The following is a 24,009-nucleotide window of genomic DNA, read 5'->3' as shown; positions in this document are numbered from 1 at the left end:
AATTAGTTGGGAAAACACATTGTTGTCTGGGGTGAAAACTGCATAAACAATATGACCATTATAGTAGACAAAAGATTATTAGTTTGAAAGGTTGTGTGAATTAAGATAAGATAGTATTATGAATTTTCAACAAATGACCAACAAATATTTCAATGGTTCAAGAGAGGGAAACCATATGTGAATAGATTATGACACTGTGAACATGCATAGATACTAAAAAATTGACAAAAAATAAAAGAAACAAATCATAAGGAAAGGGAAAGTAGTAGGATCTAGGTAAAGAAGAGGAAGGAAAACCCTAGGAGTGTGATGACCTGGATTAATTAGCAGTAGAAGAGGGATAAAGGTATCTCTCGCTATCTGTCATTATCATGGGAGTGATGCAAACCTTGGTAATTCCATTCAGAGAATGCCCAAGCCTCATGGAGCTTCGCTACACAATTCTTGGAGGAGATTTAGTGTGAAATGAACTTCTCTCCTAACAATAATGGTTGAGGGAACAAATTCATGTAAGTGAATGGAAAAATTAAATGAAATCATTATATGTTGTAATTGTAGCAAAACAACACTTACGATGAGAAGAGGAGCTTATTTAAGGTTTGAATTTTTTATTTTATAATTCTTTTGCAGTCAGTTTTCTCTGCTTTTTCCTTGTCCAATATTCCATACTGAGAATAGAAGTGTTAGATCTAAAAATCCTCATAGAAAAATTTACTTTGTTGATTCTCTTGTTTGTGATTAATATGCCAGTTTGCATGGCCTAGTCCGAGGGGAGAATATGGAACTTGGTCATGATTCTAATATAGGTGGACAGGTAAATTTATTACAAAAGATTTCTATTTTTTGTATTTTTCTTCACCTGTTTCTACAATACTGAATAGTTGCAGTCAATTTTCTCACAAAATAATTTAGAAAGTAGGGGATCAAAGCATGATTACCTTATTTCACTAGGAGTATAATTGGATTACCACCAAGTGAAACATGTGTTCGTTTCTCATGCAGGTGAAATATGTTGTAGAGTTTGCAAAAGCACTTGCAAAAATGGCAGACGTGTATAGAGTGGACCTGCTAACATGTCTAATTTGTTCTCCTAAAGTGGATTCTAGCAATGGAGAGACAACTGAAATGTTGAATTTTGATCAGGATGAAGACATTCTAGAGAGTGGAGGGGCATACATAGTTTGAATCCCTTGTGGACACAAAGAAAAGTATATTTAGAAATAATTATTATGGCCATATATTCCAGAGTTTGTAGATGGAACACTGGGTCATATTATTAATATTTCCAAAGCATTGGGAGATATGATTAGAGAAGACACACCTCTCCTAAAGTGGACTCTAACAATGGAGAGACAACATAAATGTTAAATTTTGATCAAGATGAAGACATTCTAGAGAGTGGAGGGGCATACATATTTTGAATCCCTTGTGGACACAAAGAAAAGTATATTTAGAAATAATATTATGGCTATATATTCCAGAGTTTGTAGATGGAACACTAGGTCATATTATTAATATTTCCAAAGCATTGGGAGATATGATTAGAGAAGGCACACCTGTATGGCCTTATGTAATCCATGGCCACTATGTAGATGTAGGGGTGTTTTTTCCTTCTTTCTGGTACTCTGAACGTTCCAATGGTTTTGACAGGTCATTCTCTAAGCCGAAATAAACTAGAACAGTTATTGAAACAAGGATTACATTCCAAGGAAGATATCAATGCAACATACAAGATCATGCGTAGGATTCAAGCTGAAGAATTGTGCCTTGATTTCATTGAGCTTGTGGTCATAAGTACAAGGAAAAAAATTGAAGAACAATGGGGCTTGCATGATGGTTTTGATTTGGGATTGAATAGAAAGCTCAGACATCAAGAAAATCATGTTGCCCATTGTTATGGTTGTTACATGCCTCAAATGACGGTGAGTGAAAAGAATGACACTCCTGTTGAAATTAAATTGCTTTTTTTTTGTCAATTTGTTACATGGGGATTTACCCACCTACTTATTTAACTGTGTAGGTGTGTTTCATTATCAAATGTGGAAATCCTATTCTGCCTTGATAATTATTCCATGAGTTCTTAGGTCAAAAAAGTACATGACATTTAGGTGGTGGGTTTTTTTTTACATATATATGCTTTGTTGTAGGTTATACCTCTTGGAATGGACTTCAACAATGTTGTAGTGCAAGATTAGAATTTAGATAATGATTTAGATAATGAATATGTTCAATTTCCCAAGTCTCCTTTACAGGGTGAGGTAAGCAGCAGGGCAAGGTTTAATTCCTTTTCACCATTTAAGATTTCACATAATAGAAAAATTATATCCCTCATTCCACATACGAGGGGCATAATAACATTTTGTATTTTTAGATCCCATAGTTTTTGAAAATCCTTCAAAGCCCATAATTTTGGCTCTTTCTTGACCTAATCCCAAGAAGAATATGGCCACTTTAGTCAAGGCTTTTGGTGAATGTATCAAATTGAGGAAGCTGGAAAACTTGGTATGTCTTTTCTTGGTTCCTAAATTTATATTTTTCTTTAGAGGTATGTTTTGCGGATTTTCCCTTATTTGATAAGTTGATAAATGATATTTTAGTTATCCATTTCAAAATTGTAGATGTTGATCATGGGCAATCGAGATGATATTGATCAAATGCCTGCAACAAGTTCCAGTGTGTTGACCACTGTCCTGAAGCTTATTAACAAACATGATATATATGGAGAAGTGGCATATCCTAAACATCACAAACAATCAGAAGTTTCTGATATATATAGGATTACGACAAAGACTAAGGTTTTATAAAAATTCCTGTCAAACTATAAAATAAACTATCCATTATTGCACTATAAATTTGTGTTGTAGTTTGTGTAGGTGAAACAAAAAGAAAAAAAATCTTGTCTGTGTAATTTTGAAATGATGATGTTTGTGTGTGCAGGGTGTTTTCATCAATCTAGTCCTGGTGGAACCCTTTGGTTTGACTCTCATTGAGGTATCTTGACCAACCTCTTTTTTTTATTATTTTCTTCAAGATGAAATTTTTTCAAGAAGATACAAATGTATCAAGTTTTGATATTATGACCATTATGGTAGTTTTGGAGTATTTTGAATATAATAATTCAATATATATTAGTTTCTTTCATATAAAGACATACTTGAATGCTTCTCTTTGAAATGCTCGAGAACTAAACATAATGGTCATAATATCAAAACTTGAAACATATGTATCTTCTAGATTTAAAAGAATATCATTTCTTTTTCATTTAGAGGCATGATATATGAAAGGATTCTTTTGCCTCTGAGTGCTATTGTAAATTTAAATTTTATATATGTGTGTGTATTTATGTATATGTATCTAGAAAAGAACAATATTTGCATCAAAGTACAATTTTTTATCTTTGTTTAGTTATGGAGAATTTCAGAGAGAAGAATTCAGTTACAAAATAGTGAATTTCATTCCATTTTTCAAAGCATTCTTTCATCATAAGGAAGCAATAAAATGTCTCAGTTTTGGTAGTGTTTTCAAGGTTATGTTCTCCAAATTTCACAAATAACTTCAGAAGAAGCCTTCCATAATTTCATACTAGCAATTTGATCTAAAGAATTTTTGGTTGTGTAAAAAGAGTAACATGTGTCATGCTTCCAATTTGTTCTAATGCAAGCAGTTGCACATGGATTACCTATGGTTGCCACAAAGAATGGAGGACCTGTAGACATTCAACGGGTATATTGAAAATTTTGCTATTTAATATAAGTTTGATTGGATCTTACATGTGATTGATCACTCAAATTGGTTTATTGTTGTGCAGATGTTGAATAATGGTATGTTGGTAGATCTCCATAATAACAAGGAAATTGCAGCTTCTTTGTACAAACTAGTAGCTGATAAGAACCTATGGGTTGAATGTAGGAAAAATGGTCTATAGAACATTCATCTCTATTCTTGGCCACAACATTGCAAAATATATTTTTCAAGAATCTCCCAATGTAGAATGAGACACCCGCAATGGCAGAGTGAAAATGACCAAAATGAAAATATAGATTCTGAATCAAATAGTGGTTCATTCAAGGATGCCCCTGATACATATCTTTGTCTCTCATTAGATGCAAATAGGCCTTCTCACTCTAGTTCACTTAATAACCCCTTTGATCTTGATAAACTTCTCAAAAATGAAGAGAACATGGGAGGTATTTCAAAACACATTAGGATGATCTTAGAGAAGACTTAAGGACAATCAATCTAAATTGCGGAAGACAAATGACATGAATTCACAGGAAAAACAAAGTATAGATCACAATATTAGCTTAGTTTCTTCAAGGAAACTACTTCTCAGGACAAGAAAGTGTCTATTTGTGATTGCAGTGGATTGGTATTATGATTTTGGAGAACCCCTTGTTAGTAGACAAGCTATTATCATCCAAGAGATTATGAATGCAGTTCATTCTATTGGAAATTTTCATCTCCTAGATTCATTTTATCTATTGCATTAACAGTTTCAGAAACACTTTATATGCTTCATTCTATTGGAATCAAAGTGTTTGCATTTGATGCTCTAATTTGCAGCAGTGGGAGTCAAATTTTATATACAACTGGTTACAATTCATATTCACCCATATATCTAGATCTAGACTATGATTCTCATATTGATTAACATCGGGGTACAGAAGGACTGAGGAAAAGCATGAAAATTTTGAGAGATCCAAAGAATTCTCAATTCCTAGTGGAAGATCTTGAAGCATCTAACTTCCATTGCTTGACTTATAAAGTCAAGAACATATCCACTATAAGTTTCAATTCTAGATGTCATTTTTAGTGGCTGGTGCATGTTTTATGAGTGGGATCAAACATCTTCAAAAAAAAAGAAAAAAATTGGTTGTTGATTTAGGCACTTCTTTACTGGTTCCAATTTGATGACATTAATACCCTATATAAACAATTAGAATGGAGTACATGAACTAGCTTTATTTATGCTAGATATTAGGGATCCATGACAACTATTAGTAGGATAAAAACAAGATTCAAGACTATCATTGAATGTTAACTAGTCTTGTTAGTTTGTTAACATTTTACTTGTGTACTATTTTTCCAGGCTCCCAAAGTAGATGAATTGAGGCAACAACTAAGAATGAGAGGTTTGAGATTCCATGTGGTTTATACTCAAAATTGTTCCTAGCTATGTGTGATGCCTCTTCATGCTTCAAGATCTCAAGCTTTAAGGTGATAAAATTGAAGACAACTCTTTTGCCTCTAAATTTAATTTGATGATTTTAGTCTTTAATTTGATGATTTTGGACATATTACTAAGCCTTCACCAAAATTTTCCACAATAACATATTGTATTCTTAAAATAGTGAAAATTGTTACATCCCTCAAAATAATCATATAATGACTCCTCAAACAATCCTGGATACAAACTTTGTGGCACAATGACAATTGCTACAAATATAAAATTCAAAGCCTTTTGGTTATGTGAATAGATAACTTGTAGCTAATAAACCCAAAAGAAATGACTAAGTTCTAACTTTGGATTCAAAATATATTCTTCTTGTCACAGTCCTTCATCATTATAATGCAACGTAAATTTATTCTCCATTATTTTCTTTCACCATTCATTAGCTGGGCTAAGCTCTCTAAAACCATGTATATTTTCTATGACCCTGGGTGATCTAGCTGCTTCAATAGATGCATGGACCCTCTTATTGATCTCAATCCAACTGCACCCTGGAATTTTTTTTAACCCCTATGGTTTAATATTGTTCTCACTTTGACTACATCAACCCATCTTCTAGCTGCAATAGAGAGGTTTCATACCAATACATAGTTTCCTACATTTTTGGAGCCTAACTCAAAACTCCATTATGATTCCCATTATCCTAGCTCCACATTGCAATGAATGTTGCAGGCACCAAGTGAGGCATTCCATATGGTAGAATTAGGTTCTATTGGCACCATCCTTATAAAATTTTGATCCTCATAAAGATGTTGAGCACAACCAAGAATGTCAACCATGCATGCATACTGTTCTATCCTATGGGTAATTCCATAATCTTGACTAAAGCAATGAAATCATTTCCAACACAATTCCACTAAGCTTGCATGACTACATGCGTACAAAAGGAAAGTAAAAGTGATATGAGATGGTTTAACTCCCATCTATTGCATTTGGTGGAAACAACGAAGGCATCCTCACAACCATGATTCCATACCCATCAATCATCATGTTCCATGAAACCAAATATTTTTCAGACATATTGTCAAACATCTAGTGAGCTATATCTATGCTTCCACACTTGCAATATATGGATATCTCGATAATATCTAGGGAAACATCCAATTCAATTCCATTTTTGAGAATAAAATCATGATTAGACTTACCATGTTGAAGGGTTGCTAGATACACACATCCATGGCGAACACCCAAGTTGATCACTTGGTTAGGTTTCATATCTATCAATTTAAACTGATTAAAAAATGTCAATGCCTCACTAGCATGTCCATTCTACATGTATGCTGAGATCATGTTGCTCATTGAGATAATATCCCTTTAGGCATTTTGTTAAAGAATTGGTGTGCATCTGCACAATTTCCACACTTTGCATACATTTCTAGAACAAAGACATCAAACTCAAATCCAATTTTGACAAAATGGGCTTAGATCTTCTCCCTTTCTCTTAGAACAGACAAGTTGACACATGCCTAAAGAGCAGAGGAAAAAATGATTATATTTGGTTGTACACACACTCCATACATTTGGTAATATGGAAAGGTCACATCCTCATAAATACCACTTCCTACATGGCATTTAATTGTTTCTTCCATAAGAAAACATTTCTAATACTAATGTTGTCAAAAACGTTATGTGGATTCTCCATGCTATTGCACATGGCATACATAATCACAAGCTTGGGGATAATGTTTTGATCGAGCTTAATCCTAATCATGTAGGCATAAATCCATTAATCATCTTTCAAAACATGCTAACCATCACAACAACATCATGGCTCACTCTTTTCGGCCTCAAGGCCTCGTTGACATCTTCACTCTGAGCATAAGAAAAAATCATGGTACCCCATGAGATGGCATCTCGTTCATGCCATTGGTCACACAATTGACGTGAAAACTCCAAATTCCCATATTTGGCATACATTATAATAGGTGAATTATCCATTGATGTATTTGACTCAACCATGTTTGACCACATGGGTGTGAATCTTCTTCCCCTCTAGAAGAACATGGAGCTTACTACATGTCTTGAATAAAAAGAGAAATGTAACTAATTGGTCATTTTGTACTAGTGTTATATACTTGACCAAGTTCATGCATTAGAAAATGAAATGTTGTTGTGAATAAAATGACAAGGATTAAACATCACAACTCAGATTATTTGTTTTCACAAGTTATCTACAACTTTAGATTTTTAGCATGTAACTTAGTTGGCATGATTGTGCCTAAGCTTTCACTGAAGGTTGAATACTAAGTTATTAAGGTGTTATTTTATATGGTGACATTTTATTTTCTTTGTTTATACAGGTCATCTGACCATATTATAGTGGCCACTAATGCCCAACTGAAGAAAACTTGTTCGAGTTTCTTTCTTGTATGGGGAAAAATGGCTTTGACATTGCTGATGTTGAGGTATATGTCGTATAAAATATTTATAGTCTACTTTAGTTTATATTCTAGTGTTCATTGTATTTTATGTCTTACACTCTACATTGTACCTTCTTTTGTTTTCAGAAAAGGAGCTCGGTATTGATGGTAAGAAGTAGGAATTGAAGAAAGAGGCTCAAAGCAATAACACTGGAGTGACAAATGCAAAAAGAGAGAGATAAGAGAACCGATCTAGTGATACTTTAGATTCAATATCCCACATAAGACACACACATAGAGACTAATGGTCAAGTCTCTAAAGTTGGTGAATTCACCTACAATGCCTTGGAAACATAATGATAATGTTTTGAAATTATGAAACATCAATTCATGTGTAAATTCTATTCCAACCAATATTAAGTTGGAAACTAATATTGTAATACTTTAACATTTCATATAATACAATTTACATGGTTAAAATTATTTATAGTTGCATTTGATATTGTTTAGTATTGTAATTAACATATGCAACTTTATGTTTTCATATAAGATGAATATGCACATTGTGTGCTATTTTTTAAATTTAGTTGCAAAAACATACTAATTAATTTATGTTGATTAATAATGAACACATAAAATCGATTTAAAACTACTAAATTAGTAGTTTATATTGATTAATGATGAACAAAAATAAAGTGAATATATGATTAATTAGTCATTTATAATGATTATTAATGAAAGTAAATGAATGAATATAAACTACTAAATTAGTCATTTATATGATGAATACGAAACTAGCAAGAAAAGATAAATGGCTACTCGAAATGATAAATTGTTATGGAACCAGCTAAAGAAAAGATAGAAAAGATAGATCAACGCCTTAGAATTCAGCCTCTTCGAGGGGACAACCTCCTTTACATTACATAAATGAACAATTCTTGGATGATACAAATGACAAAACCTCCTTTCTATATATATGAGTCTAAGTTGTCACAATATAATCCAGCCGACCTAACAATAATAATATAAAGCCACAAAAATAATAATAGAGGGATTCTATGGGGCACAGAAATAACAACATGGGGGGAATAGGGGCACAACAATATAAATAAGGGGTATAACTACAATAGTAATGGCGTAATCACTAGTATTATAGGGACCCAACATGCCCCTCTCCTTCAAAAAAGTGTTGTCCCCAACGCTTGAGTAGTTCTGGATACTTCTGCATAAAATTCTCATCCTCCCATGTGGAATCTTCAACGGATAAGTTCTTCCACTTGATAAGATACTCTGAAATTGATAAATTTCATAGCTGTCGAGTTCTTGTTTCTGTGACTACTTCCGGTTCCGATATAATTTTTCCTTCCTTGTCAAGTTCTGGCAATATTGTTTGAACTGGGAGCTTGTCGCCTATAACCTTCTTTAAACATGAAACATGGAAAACTGGGTGCAATCGAGAAGCTGCAGGAAGCTCCAATTTGTATGCCATAGTACCAATCTTTTGCAACACCTTGTACAGACCATAATACTATGGCGATAATTTATTATCCTTCTTAGCTTGCTTTAGGGACATTTGCTTATATGGTTGTAGCCGTAGGAATACCCAATCACCTACATCAAAACTTCTTTCACTGCGATGTTGATCTTATTGTTGTTTCATTCTATTTTGTGCCAACACGAGGTTATCCTTTAAGAGTTGGAGGACTTGTTGTTGATGTTTGATGTGATGTTCCACTGCCTGAACCTTAGAATTTTCTCTTAAATATGATGTGATGGATGGTGGTTGATACCCATAAAGTGCCATAAATGGGGTCATTTTTGTTGCTGTATGGAAGGAAGTGTTATACCACCATTCAGCTAGAGGCAACCATTTGACCCATTGTGTCTGTTTATCATATACAAAGCAACGAATATATATTCCAAACATTTGTTTACTATCTCAGTTTTCCCATCAGATTGAGGATGATAACATGAGCTATGAGCTAACTGAGTACCAAGACAAGAAAATAATTCTATCCAAAAATTTCCAGTGAAAATGGGATCTTTTTCACTTACAATAATCTTTGGGTTTCCATGTAGCTTTTGAATTGTTTCCATAAATGCAGTAAAAACTATACTGGCTTTAAATGTATGTGATAATGCACAAAAGTGTGCATACTTGGTAAGTCTGTCAACTACCACCATGATGACACTCTTTCCCTTAGACTTGGGTAAACCTGTGATAAAATCCATTGAAACCTCCTCCCAACGTTGGCTTGGAATGGATAAAGGTTATAATAGACCCGGGTCTTAATTGTTTCAACTTTATTTTGTTGGAAAACCAAACATTCCGCCACAAACATTTGAATATCTGATTTAAGGCCATCCCAAAAAAATTCCTTCTTAACCCTGTGGTAAGTTTTTAAAAATCCTGAGTGCCCTCCTAAGGGAGAAGTGTGCAATTCCATAAGAATATTTTGTTTTAGCTGGGAATTCTTACAGAGGTATAAGCGATCTTTGTACCATAATGAATCGTTTTGCCAGCTAAATGTATCAGACGTACCAGAATCTTGTTGTAGCTTTCGAATAAGTGCCCACACTTCTTCATTATTCTTCCATTCCTCCCTTGCTTCGTTTATCCAATCTGGTTGGATAATAGAAATGGCACACAACAATGCTTCCACATCCTCATCCTTTCTTGAGAGTGCATCTGCCACCACATTTTGCTTCCCTTTTTTGTAGATGATTTCAAAGTCATAACCCAACATCTTTGTGACCCACTTTTGTTGCTCTTCAGAGGATAATCTTTGTTCTAAAAAGTATTTAAGGCTATCATGATCCGTTTTTACCTTGAAGTGTCTTCCCATTAGATAGGGTCACCATTTCTTAAGTGCATGGAGTATTGCCAACATTTCCTTCTCATAAATAGCTTTGCTTAAAATCTTTCCCTTGATTGGACGACTTTCAAAAGCAATGGATCTTTCATCTTGCATTATAACATCACCAATTCCATTTCCTGAAGCATCACATTCCACAATAAAGGTTTTTGTGAAGTCCGGTGTAGCTAAGACCAGTGCTTGGCACATTTCCTGTTTAAGATGTTCAAAGGCCTTTGTATCTTCCGGAGTCCATGAAAATGCATCTTTCTTCAATAATGTTGTTAGAGGTGCTGCTATTCTCCCATAATTCTTAACAAACTTGAGATAATACCCTGTCAACCCAAGAAATCCTCGCAAATGCTTTATGGATGTGGGGATCTTCGATTCCTTAATGGCTTTAATTTTGCTAGGGTCTACCTTAACTCCTTCATGAGATATAATATGAACCAAATATTCCACCTCCTGGACTCCAAAGAAACATTTGGATCTTTTTCCATATAATTGTTTCTCCTCCAATAGTTGTAGCACCCTGTCAACATGTTCAACATGATCCTTCCAAGACTTGTTGTAGATTAGTATATCATCAAAAAATACTAACACAAATTTTCTAAGGAATGGTTTGAAAATTGAATTCTTCAAACCTTGAAATGTTGAAGGTGCATTAGTAAGGCCAAAAGGCATGACCGAAAATTCATAATTACCATCATGAGTTCTAAATGCCGTTTTCGGAATGTCTTCAATCTTCATTCTGATTTGATGATATCCCGAACGAAGATCCAACTTGGTGAAGTAAATTGATCCATGAAATTCATCCAATAATTCATCAATGACAGGAATGGGGAACTTATCTTTAATAGTGAGCTTGTTGAGCTCCCTATAATCCGGACACATGCACCATGATCCATCCTTCTTGTGCACCAATACTACTGGAGCAGAGAAAGAACTTTGACTTGGTTGAATTATACCAGCCTCTAGCATTTCTGCAACCATACGTTCAATTTCACTTTTTTGGACATAGGGATATCTGTACGACCTGATGTTTGGAGGAACACTTCCTGGAATCAGATGAATAGCATGATCATGATCACGCATAGGTGGGAGACCTTTGGGAGTCTCAAATACCTTGGAATGATTATCCAAGACGTTTTGGAGATCTGGAGAAATAGATGATTCCGATGTGGAAACATCTAGCGAACATAATTGTGCAATTACACCTCTTTGCTCCTTTTTTAGAAGCTTTGTCATACCATTAGAGCTGATTATCTTTCCTGGTTTCCCCAAGGATTGTAGCCATTGGACTCCTAGTACAACATCAACACCTCCCATTGGATTGGAAAGCATTGAGCTAGTCAATACATATTCTCCCATGGATAGCTTGATATTATGGCACCTTCCAGAGCAATTTATTGTTACTCCATTTGCAATCATCACTTGACACTCTGGTGCTAGATATAGGAAGCAATTCAATTCTTTTGCTACCCTACAATGAATAAAATTGTGGGTGCTTCCTGAATCAATTAACACTATTACCTTTTTCTTCTTGATTTGTTCTTCTATATTGATGGTTTGAGGAGTGGTAATTCCCACCAATGCATTACAAGATATGGTCGTATTTATTTGTTCTTCATCTAGCCTTTGTTCCTGGAATATAACTTCTTCTTTTGACCTTTCTTGCTCCTTTTCTTCTTCCTCTTCACAATCTATGTAGAATAATTTCTTCTCAACACACTTATGACCTTTAGTGTATTTGCTATCACAACTGTAACAAAGCCCTTTTGCTCTTTTTTCTTCCAATTTTTGTGGTGTCAACCTTATAGGTTGTGGAAGACTAGGGGCAACAACACTTCCGTCTTTATATTTGTGAGTGGTATGCTTCCTGGTTTCCATAATTTTTCTTTCCATTTTTCTTGCTAACCTGAATGCCTTCTCTAATGAATCAGGTTCCCAAAGGTGAACATCATGTTGGATATTATCCTTTAAAGACCCTATGAACACATCAATCCTATGCTCCTCTGGAATATATTTTACCCTTATGTTCAATTTGTGGAACTCCTCAATGTGCTCCATTACTGAACCCTTTTGTTTGAGACTTATCAATTGGCTAAAAAAGTATTTCTTTTTGTATCTTCATAATGTGCTATCAATTCTTCCGTAAAAATTTCCCAAGTGATAAATTGTTTATGAGACCAAAGCATTTGATACCATACAAACTGATTTGGTTCCAAATATACAGTTGCCATACGTACCTTTTGTGTGTTTTGCACATTATTGAGATCGAAGATCTGCTCCATCTGTAATATCCATGTGGCGGGATACTTGCCATCAAACTTCCTCATATCGATTTTTGGAATATGTTGGGTCTTAGATCCAACATTAGAGTCTATGGAATCATGATTAACATTACTTTTGTTCACATCATGAGTTTCCTTTACAACCTTTTCACCATTAGTAAGTATTACTTGTAGAAAATTTGTCAAATCTGTCTTCAAATCTGCCATGTCTGTCTTCAAATCTATCATGTCTCTCTTCAAATCTGTCTTCGAATCATACATCTTAGCTTCCATGCCCTTTATCTTAGATTCCACACCATTTATCTTAGATTCCACGCCATTTATCTTAGATTCCACGCCATTTATATTAGCTTCTGTTAGCTTTTGTGAGCGTGACATTTGTTGCACTTGTTCTTGTAATTTTGATATTTCATGTAGCATTTCTTCCTCTTCTTTATGAGTCATGCTAGAGCTTTCAGGTTCCTTACTAGGTGTTTGCATTTTCTTTCCTTGGGGCATCAGTTACCGATAATAATTCTTTACTATGCCCTTTGAATTCCGTTAAACCAAGCTTACACAAAAATTTAAAAAAAGTTACACACCTTTTTTCACTTTATAGAAGCCTGATATTGAATCTGATGTATCTCCGTAATTTCGGATCATCTAGTTCTGAAATTGCAACCTGTAGTAGCCTTCTGCATCCTCTTTCTAATGCCACAAGGATGACCCAACTTGGATTCTCTAATGAAGAGTTATGTGAAATCTCCCACAGTGACTTGCTTTTAGACTAGTTCAGTAGAGTGTACTTGTACTACGTGCCACGAGTCACTGTTTCAACCTTTGGATCTGAAACGCGTATACAAGAAACTACATTCCATCCTCCTTTTATACCTTCATACTAAATTTCAATCCAATTCCCAAAGAGAAAGTTATGACGATTTTCCCCAGGTCACCTGTTTTGAATGTAATTCAGGAGTCTGCAAAAAGACCAACTTCCTCAGATCATATCTCCGCAAATATCGTGCGAAAAGCTCTGAAATTCGGATCCAAGGTTCAGTGCAATTTCTTCTCAAATGGTCTTTTTTGTGACTTATAAAACATCACAGAAAAAAAGTTAGAGCGAAAATGCCACAATGACCTATTTGGAGCAGCGAAACCCTAGAATCCAAAGCTCTGATACCAAATGTTATGGAACCAGCTCAAGAAAAGATAGAAAAGATAGATCAACGCCTTAGAATTCAGCCTCTTTGAGGGGGCAACCTCCTTTACATTACATAAATGAACAATTCTTGGATGATACAAATGACAAAAACTCCTTTCTATATATAAGAGTCTAAGGAGTCACAATATAATCCAGCCGACCTAACAATAATAATATAAAGCCACAAAAATAACAATAGAGGGATTCTATGGGGCACAGAAATAAAAACCTGGGGGGAATAGGGGCACACCAATATAAATAAGGGGTATAAATACAATAGTAATGGGGTAATCACTAGTATTATAGGGGCCCAACATAAATTTTTGATTACAAATGAGGACTAAATTTTGCATATATACAACTATTAGTAGCTAATTTATAGTATCTTATAATGCGACCAAAATTTAGTCACATTTCTCTGGTCATTAATTGGTTTTAAACGATGACTAAAATTGGCATATATATGACTATTAGTAGCTAATTTACAATATCTTATAACACAAACAACATTTTGTCATATTTCTTTGGTCATTAATTGGTTTTCTCAGGTGATCATATAGTAATATATTTTGTTGTATATTTGGTCATTAATTGTGCCAATTAGTGACTAAATATACTACTAGAAGATAAAAATGAAACAACCAATACATGACTAAGCTAAAAATGACTAAAAGTTGGTCGTGTTATAAGATACAGTAAATTAGCTACTACTGGTCACTGACTAAAAAATAGTCATTTATATGCAAATTTTAGTCATTTTTTTAGTAATTAATTAGCCATTTTGTACTAATGCTCGCTCACTACAAGTTTTATCAGTGATAGTCAAGTTTGCAATGATTTTTTTACCTTTATAGTTGCACTAAAATCTCTTTTCTCCACTGTTTACCTGTGCTGAAGACCAACATGGTTTCTACCGTGAAAAGTAGTGTTGATATCACGGGTTTTTCTATGAAAAGTAGCATTGATGGTCTTGTCAGCATGGGTTTTACTATCTAAAGTACCATTGATCCTTGAACATGAGACTTTTTAATGTTTATGCCTTAGAATATAGTGTGTCTTGGCCCCCGAGGTCTTCTCCCATCTTGTATGATTGGATTTGTCAGTTTTTTGATTCATTGTCTTGATTAATTTGCAAAATTTGTCTCATTGGCTTTGAAGAGAAATATGATTGAGATTTAGGGTTTCTAGTCAATTGGTCATTGCTTGCTTCTTGTTAGTGTCATTCATATGTTGGTTTTGATAATTGATTGAGAGTTATTTTATGTGGAAATCATTGAAAACATCATTTTGAATTTGTTTTATCTTGTTTTCCAAAATTTACTTTCTATGAAAATGCATTAGATTAGTTGTATCAAAAAGTTATTTTTTGATATTCATCATTGAAAATAGATCACATGTTTCAGTGATTGAAAGCTAAAGACTGTAGTAGGTGCATCAAATCATTCAAAAAAAAATAAAGGAATAATTCATATAAGTGCATCTTAGTAAAGTAAAATCATTTTTCTTTTGGCATTGAATTTGCAAGACAAAAGTGAAAGTTAGTGAAAGGAATTTTTCTCGATGCATTTTGTTTGATGCATTATTGATTGAAACCTCTTCCCTTGCTATTATAACATTCATCGAAGTGAAAATTTGTCTTTTCTCATATAGTTGCATTTTAGGATTCAGGAGACATCGTTTGAGCCCAATATTAAAACATAATTCAAGATAAACTTTAAAATTCAGTGAATTAACCTAAGGAGTATTTGGAACTTAATGCAAACATTTATAGGTCTAGGTTAGTGACATGTTCTGATATCTATAAACATAGCAGTTGTCATTAATTACTTGCATTGTATGCCAAGGGTGAAATCTTGTTCCATTACGGAAGTATATCGTAGGTTCTCTAGTACTCTAGGGTATATCGGAGGCACTCTAGTATGTTAAGCATATCAGAATGCTCTCACCAAATGGTTATGCATTAGACAGTGCTAAAATGGACTTGTGATCCCCATACCATCAAGTATATATTGGGATACCCCATTAGATTGCTATCCTTTAGCCAAAGGTATCCGAGTCAACCACCTTGTAAATTTGATACGCCGAATAAAACATTAGGGGAGATTTGCCACCATACGTTAAGTCCTTAGTTTCATCTAAGGTGTATATTATGGTTCACAGACACTTGGTAAACCTTATTTCCTAGCTTACCCCTCTTTTATTTTATTTTTTGTTAATTTCTAAAATCAATAAATTGATTGTGGAACAACATCATTCTTGTGGAAAAAATCCTTAACAGATATTAGGTTGATACTCATGGTAACATTTCTTGAGTCTACTAGTAAATACTGGTTCTCCCTATATGCAATGTTGTCCCTTCCTGGATTGACCATTGGTTTGCTAGTTTGGTTATTTTTGACCTTGGTGATTCTAAGTGTCCAAAATTCTTTTCAGCCGAGTTCTCCTCTACCTGAACAACATCAACCTCATTTTGATCCTAAATTTGACCCCTCACGTTCTTCACCTATTTCTTCACCGTGTTCTTCCTCTTCACTTGGTGAAAGTGTGGATTCTAGTAACTAGGAACCTAAGAAGAAGAAGAAGAAGAGGATGAAGAATAAGAAGCAAAATAAGCAAGGGGAAACCAAACAACTATTTTTATCAATGCAACTAATGAAGAAAATATTCCAATCAGCCCTGGAAAGTGAAATTCCCTTGCATGCTTTGTAAGGGTGAACACCTTCATAGGAATTGTCCTGTTATTCTTAAGACCTTAAAAGTGTGGTCCACTGGTTCAAACTAACCTTTGTCATCAAACTCTGGAGTTCATGCTGGTGATAAACCTTTAACTAGTAATAATAAGGCCCATGGGAAAAATGGAAAACTGAAGTTTCCTTTTAAGTTGTGTGAATTTAATCATCCCATTTCGCCTTGTCCTCTTTTGGATAAGGCTTCCAAAGAGTTGGAAAACCTTACTTCTTCCCAACCTCGTCTTTTGACTAGTTATTGAAATCTTTCCCTTGATCCTCTACTAGTTGATCAAGTGATTAATCAAAACCCAGCCTTGGTCAACCCCGTTCTCTTTGAATGTGAGTCTCGTGAGTCCATTCTTGACCCACCATTAGTTGAGCAAATGGTAGACTTGGCTCCACTTTCAGTTAACCGTACGTTTCTAGCAGAGAGTGAACCTTGTACTACTCATGTTCTTCTGGTTTCTTTAGTTTCAAATGAACTGGATGGAAATCCTTCATTCCCAAGGTGCACGAGAGAATTTCTCTTGCTCCCATAGAGGAAGAGGGAAGCTCCCAATTTCCTATGACACCCCCTCCAAGCAGTTTAGTCATTTCTTTTTTTTGGAGTCAACTGGAAGGATATCGCCTTTTGTCTTATGCGCCTTTCCATATTGCAGTGCAGGATTATAATATGAATGTACTTAGCGCAACCATAGATGAGGGAACATTTGTTAACATCCTATCCTCAATTGCTTGGAAATATTTGGATTCTCTACAGCTAGTTCCTGTCACCCAAAATCTGTTAGCTTTTAAAAAAGGAACGAGTCAACTGTTAGGGATCCTTCCTAAGTTACCTATTATTTTGGGAGGAAATATTTTCTATATAGATGTGATGGTTGTCCAAGGCCCTTTATATTTTAATCTACTCCTTGGTCATGACTATTTTTACATCATGGGAGCTCTTGTATCTTCCCTCTTTCGAGTGATGTGTTTCCCGTACGAACGAAGCATTGTGATTATTGATCACGTTACATTCATTGGTCCTGAATCAAATCCCAATCAACCATCATCCCTAAATGGTTATTATATGTAGGTGTTATCACCCCCACCATAGGTTAATTATGTGGCTACCTATTCCATGCCCCCATCTACTGATGATCTAGTAGGTGATGTAGTACGCCATGTACTCGGGGCATTAGAGCCCGATTTTTCCATTGGACACATGGACATGTATTCCATCAAGAGTGTTGTTATCCCATTTGCTGAGAACCTCTTGGAAGGGATGGCCTCTTTTGGTATGTGATCAAATGTGTTTGGATCACAGTTCCTTGTCTTGTGTCAAGCTCGTTAAAAAATGAAACAAGGGCCATGAGGATAGTTCTTTTACTATGTCAGCCTCATTAAAAAATGAAATACGTTATGAGGATAGTTATTTAACTATGTCAACCTCGTTAAAAAATGAGGCAAGCTGTCATGAATATGGTTCTTTTCCTGTGTCAATCTCGTTAAAAAATGAGACAAATCCCCTTCCAATTCGAGTCTTTGATTAGATCTCGTAAATTCCCAATCAAGTCTTTCACTTGATCTCGTAACTAAACCTTTGTTTCATACACCTAGTAGTATCTCATATTCTACTTAGGTGAATGAAATTAAGCTTAGGGGGGATGTACATCAGATTGAGTCATTACGTCGGGGTCATGAAAAATTATCTCAAGCATGTTTATCTTTGTTTCGAGCTTGTGTAAAAATGAATCCAACTCCAAGCATAGCTTTTTCCTATGTTTCAAGCTTGTGAAAAAATGAAACTGCCTTCAAGTATTCTCAAGCATAGTTTCTCATGTTTCAAGCTTGTCTAAAAATGAAACCATTCCCACTTTACCTCTCATGATTACCATCTTTATCAAGCATTTTTTGGTAGATGAGCCTTGGTTTTTTCATTCCATCGTCACCATCTCTTTGGCCAATCATACGCTCTCACTCGGTTGTTTTATCCTTGCCCGAGGAACATATGCAATCAGTGGTCCTATTAGCCAGCCTCTTGACCCTTACATGTTTTGAGAAGTTCCATCATGACCAGAACTAGTTGCTATCCTTTTATACCACTCATTCTTTCAAGTGGTGTCATCTTTAAGCTCTTTTCTGACTCTTGAAAAATGAAAAGATTATCGAGTACTTATAGTTTCGAACACGTAAAAGTAAATGAAATGGCATCTACTCAGCATAAGTTTAACCCTTTTCCGGACTGAGGTAGACTATTGTACAAAAAAGGAACACCATAGTCGAACATGGCTAGGAGGTTACTTGGGATATTGTTTTCTACTTTTTCAGGCTCAAGAGACAATTTACGAAAGTGAACCTTTGGAGTTTCTTTTCTTATTATTTTTCAAACTCTCTAAACATGAAAAATATGTCTATTTTCATCTCCGTTGGACTCGTAAAACTTAAATGACGTAGGACCTGTCACCACGACAAGACTGAGTTCCTCCTTCCTAGGGCTCATAAAACTAGCTCATAAAACTTACTAGGATGGATTCATCTGAAGGGTGAACTTATATGGAACGCATATGTTATCCTGTTCAATCTTATGATAAAAAATATTTGGGGTACTCACCAAAAATGGTGGGGGGAAATTGAAAGTGTCCATCTTTTGTATCTTGTAAATTCAACATGTCAGTCTTGAACATGACACTCATTTGTTATTCGTGTCAGGTTTGGGATATCCTTGCTTCGTCACTTGCCTTCTTGGGTTTGGGAAATCCATTTTTCCTCTCATCTGATCATACCATTCCATAATCATGACTTTTGATCCTAAATTGAGTCTAATGCTGCCAAACTCCAGATTCATGTCACCGATATGTTCATGAGAAGTCCTATCTGTAGTTCTTTATCACTTGTACACTATCTAAGTTTCTGCTACAGTCCAGAACCTTATTTACTCCACTATATCCTTTGCATTAGGGGGATTCTGAGGTACAAAATGAGCCTCCTGAGAAAATTATAAAATAACTGTGGAAATAATAAAATAATATTATATTACATCATCAAATTGTAGAGGGAAAAAAGAAAAAACTTTTTTCTCAACTCGTATTTTCAACTTATCTCCCTATGGGTTTACTCCAACTTCTAGAGGAAACAATCGTTGGATGGAGAATTTGATTCCTCATCGAAGGAGTACCCATGTTGCATACTTTTGTGGAACTTGCTACATGAAAAATGAGAAATACATGAAAAACGTGATTGCAATGATGTTGTTCTCATGTATTTCTCATTTTTTGTGTAGTAGGGCCATCGAAAGTATGCAAGATCGGTACTCCTTGGATGAGGAATTCAATTTTTCATCCAACAAGTATTCCCGCTGAAAATTTGAGTAAACCCTTAAGGATATAAGTTGAAAATATGAGTTCAAAAAGTAGTTTTATTATTTTATTATTTTTTAATCTTTTTAATTTTTTACTCCAAAAATGGTGAATCATCCCCCATAGTTTACATCATCATCTTGAATCCTATTGGCTCTTAAAAATTTTATTTTGGTTGTACATTTTTCTTAGGAGGCCCATTGTAGACCTCAAAAATCCTCTAATGGTTTCACGTTGATGATGTGGGATTCATTATGGCCCTCCTTCGATAGATCACTTCCCGTCAAATTTAGCTCATTATCTGGGAAGATGATCTAGAAACTCCCTGTTGAAAATAGCAACAAGAAATTCTAAATATAGAAGTGCTAAAAATAGCATTGCTATAAATAACATTTTAGGATACATTCCAATTTTAGTTAGTCCCTAAACTAAAATTGACAATGAAAATTCGAATTTGATCTTAGCAGCTATTCCAAAAATAATTAATTAATTCATCTTGAGTTAATTAGTTGGAGAAAATCAAACACGAAGTCTATGTGAAGGCATGCAACAATTTTCCCCAAGTGTCCCTTAATTAAAGTGATCAAGATGAGTTGTACTTTGAGTTGTAATTAGTTAGCTTGGTGAATTTAGTTAAGTCCATTTAGATTAGTTCCAACAGTTTGTGGAACTGATTGTGAGTTCAATTAGTTAATGTATGCATGCATGTAACTACTGTACTTCAGATAATTAAACATTCTCTCATAACTAACTCATGCATCTCAGTTTAGTCAAAGACCCATTTGAGATCAGATGATGGGATAATGTACTATTAGTTGTAGGAATATTCCATTGAGGATATCTCTTGCATGCAGAAGGAATTCATTCCTTGGAGATTGTGTAGTTACTTCTGAGTTTGGTGAGTTGTGCGAGAGGTGAATTCACATAGGTGGCAGCCAAAGGACCTAGGAGAAACTGCGCAAGGAAATAGGAGGCTTGGAGGTCTAAGGGAAGGCATATGTTGTGTCTATTCAGTATATGAGCAACATTGATGGATTTTACTGAGAGCTGGATAGCTTGTGAGCTAAAGCATTGTGTAATCCAGAGATATTTCTACGTGTATGATAATACAAATATCGGGGTTTTTAGTCGAGGCTTTCCCCAGAGTATTCTTTTGTGTTCATGTGTGATTGATTTCTCATTCTCTGTTATATGTGTTCTATTTGATCTTTCTCAAATTCGATTAAGCTTCCGCAAGTTTTTTTGTAGAAGTAGATCAACTATTTTGCTTTAGTATATTGCATTATCAGGAGATCTACAATGAGAAATTCTACATGGTATCAGAGCAAAGTTGATCAAACCGAAGAACAATATACAAAGAAGGGAGAAGTTTGAAGTTTGAAGTTCCTCATTATACAATTCTAATTCTTATCACATCTCAAATTTCACCAATGGCATTCAACGGGTTGAGACTCAAGTATGCCCTGGATGGCAGCTCAAATTATATAGCTTGGAAGGATCAAATGGAAGAGGTATTAGAGGAAAACGGTTTGAAGGACTTCATCGATCAAGAAGTCCCCATGGCAGCAGCTACTAATGCACAAAAATTGGCAGAATGGAAGAAATGTGTGGTTAAAGCTAGGATGATTCCTCTGGAGGGAGTTCGAGACCACATTGTCTCGAGTCTCCATGGGAAGGAGACACCATTTTCAATGTGGAAAAAATTGAAGGATCCATATCAGAACAATAGCGATTAGAGGAAGCTGGTGCTAAAAGACAAGCTTCGGAAAATCAAGTGTGAAAAGGGCGACATGATCTCTACATATCTGAACAAGCTCACCACCTGCAGGTTTCAGCTTGGAAGTGTGGGGATCACGACAGCCAATGATGACATGTTGAGTCTTGCTCTCCTTGATCTTCCTAAGAGCTGGCATAACTACCAAGACTCGGTAAATGCAAGAGAGAAACTTCCAGATTGGGAACGACTTTGGTCGGATCTGATGCAGGAGGAGATAAGAAGAAGCACTAGAGATGCATCTTCATTCAAGAAAGATGATGAAGAAAATCTAACCTTAGCAAGTAAGGTGAAGAAAGGGAAGTGGAAGATGTTCCATTCCAAATCGAGTTCTTCCCATGGTGGGAAGAAGATTGAAAAATTGAAAGTGAGATGCTTTCATTGTCATGAGATGGGCCATTATGCTACGAATTGTCCACAGAAGAAATCCAAGAAGGGATCCTTGAAAGGATCTGATGGTGAGGCACTGGCCTCACAGTTTGAATTGGATTTCACCCTCATTGCATGCATGGTTTCATCGATGGTGGGTTGTGTTTGGTACTTGGACAGTGGAGCTTCATTCCACATGACCAGCGACAAGAGTATATTTAGTACCTTGGAGGAGAAGGACCTCCAGATGTGCATTGAGATGGGCGATGATGGAAAGTACTGTGTTTTAGGTAAAGGCATGGTTTTGTTTCAGAGGGAGCATGGAGCTCCTCTCACCCTGACTGATGTAAAGTATGTGCCTGGTCTGAAGAAGAATCTTGTGTCCATCGCTATGTTGGAAGACAAAGGCTATGATATATTCTTTAGTAAAGGAAAGGAATTCCTGAGGCATATCGGCACTGGACAGACCAAGAGGATTGTGATTTGAGTAAATAATCTCTACAAGATGCAGGTAGACGACTATGCTGCATTGAGTTCCAAAGCAGAGTTGCTGCAAAGCCAAGATATTAGTGTGATATGGCATAGAAGATTGGGCCACTTCAACCATGGGGCCTTGAAGATCATGCAGCAGATTTCTACTAGACTTCCCAAGGGGAAACTCGAGTAGGTGGATACATGTAAAGGTTGTACCTTGGGTAAGTATGTAAAATATTCCTTTTAGGATCGAGATAGTAGAGTTGGAGCAATCCTGGAGCAAGTTCATATGGATGTGTGTGGACCATTCTCTACAGCCTCCACCGCTAAAAAGAGGTACTATGTTTTTTTATTGATGATTTTTCTCCTATATGTTGGATCTACTTCATGCAAAAGAAGGATCAAACTTTCTCAAGGTTTTGTGAGTTTAAGGCCTTGGTTGAGAAAGAATCTAGAAAGAAAATAAGGGCCTTGCAAAGCGACAATGGTGGAGAGTATGTCTCCCAATAGTTTAAGTACTTCTGTGAAATAAAAGGAATTAAACGGGAGTTGACAACACCCCATAACACACAACAGAATGTGGTTGTTGAAAGGAAGAATAGATCGATTGTGGGAGCAAATTGGGTGATGCTGCATGACCAAAGCCTACCGCTTCATTTGTGGGCTAAGGCATGCAATACAGTAGTATACTTGCATAATAGAAGCCCGCATCGTATACTGGGAATGAGGACACCAATGGAGGCCTTCTCTAGGAAGAGACCAGATGTGAGTCACTTCAGGATCTTTGGATCATTGGTTTATTGCCATGTGCCCAAAGATGCCCGAAAGAAGCTAGAGCCAACAGCTGAGTTGGGGATACTTGTGGGGTACACTAATACACCCCACAACTATCGGGTGTTCTTGCTTACTAGTCAGAGGATAGTGGCATGCAGAGATTTGAAGTTCAATGAACAAAAAGCCATGCTAGTATCCCTTGAGAGGGAGCTCAAGTTGCATGAAGAGGAGGAACTTTTGTTTCTAAGGAGGATGAGTCTCAAACTGATGCAGAGCAGCCACCTGCAAAGGATCTAGGAGTGGAGACATCCATGCAAGCAGAGTTTTCCAAAGATGGGCAGAAACTCTCAAGGGAAGCTGAAAAATTGGTGATGGATGCGAGAGAGAATGTGGCAGCCATCCTCTCAGCGTAGACAAAGAAGATCACCCGAGTAGTACACTGGTTATATGGCCCTAGTTGGGGAGTGTGTAGAGTATGAACCATCTCCCTTCGAGGAAGCAGTGCGAGAACCAGTCTGGGTTGATGCTATGGTGGAGGAGTACGACCCCATAGTTTGAAACCATGTTTGGGATGTTGTCCCAAGACCGGAGGACAAGTCAGTGGTGAGTTCCCAATGGCTTTACAAGGTAAA

General features: G+C 35.8%; 1 pseudogene; it reads left to right on the top strand.

The window, feature by feature from the left end:
• The first annotated feature begins 574 nt into the window (after positions 1-574).
• The window catches only part of LOC149240445 (putative sucrose-phosphate synthase 2), a 51,088-nt pseudogene continuing 27,653 nt past the window's right edge, over positions 575-24,009 (top strand).

Source organism: Pinus tabuliformis, chromosome 8 (assembly GCF_031772625.1).
Source record: "Pinus tabuliformis cultivar Carrire ecotype Pingquan chromosome 8, CPIR1, whole genome shotgun sequence".
In the NCBI taxonomy this organism is placed as follows: Eukaryota; Viridiplantae; Streptophyta; class Pinopsida; order Pinales; family Pinaceae; genus Pinus; species Pinus tabuliformis.
This window is presented reverse-complemented; position numbering and strand designations above follow the sequence as displayed.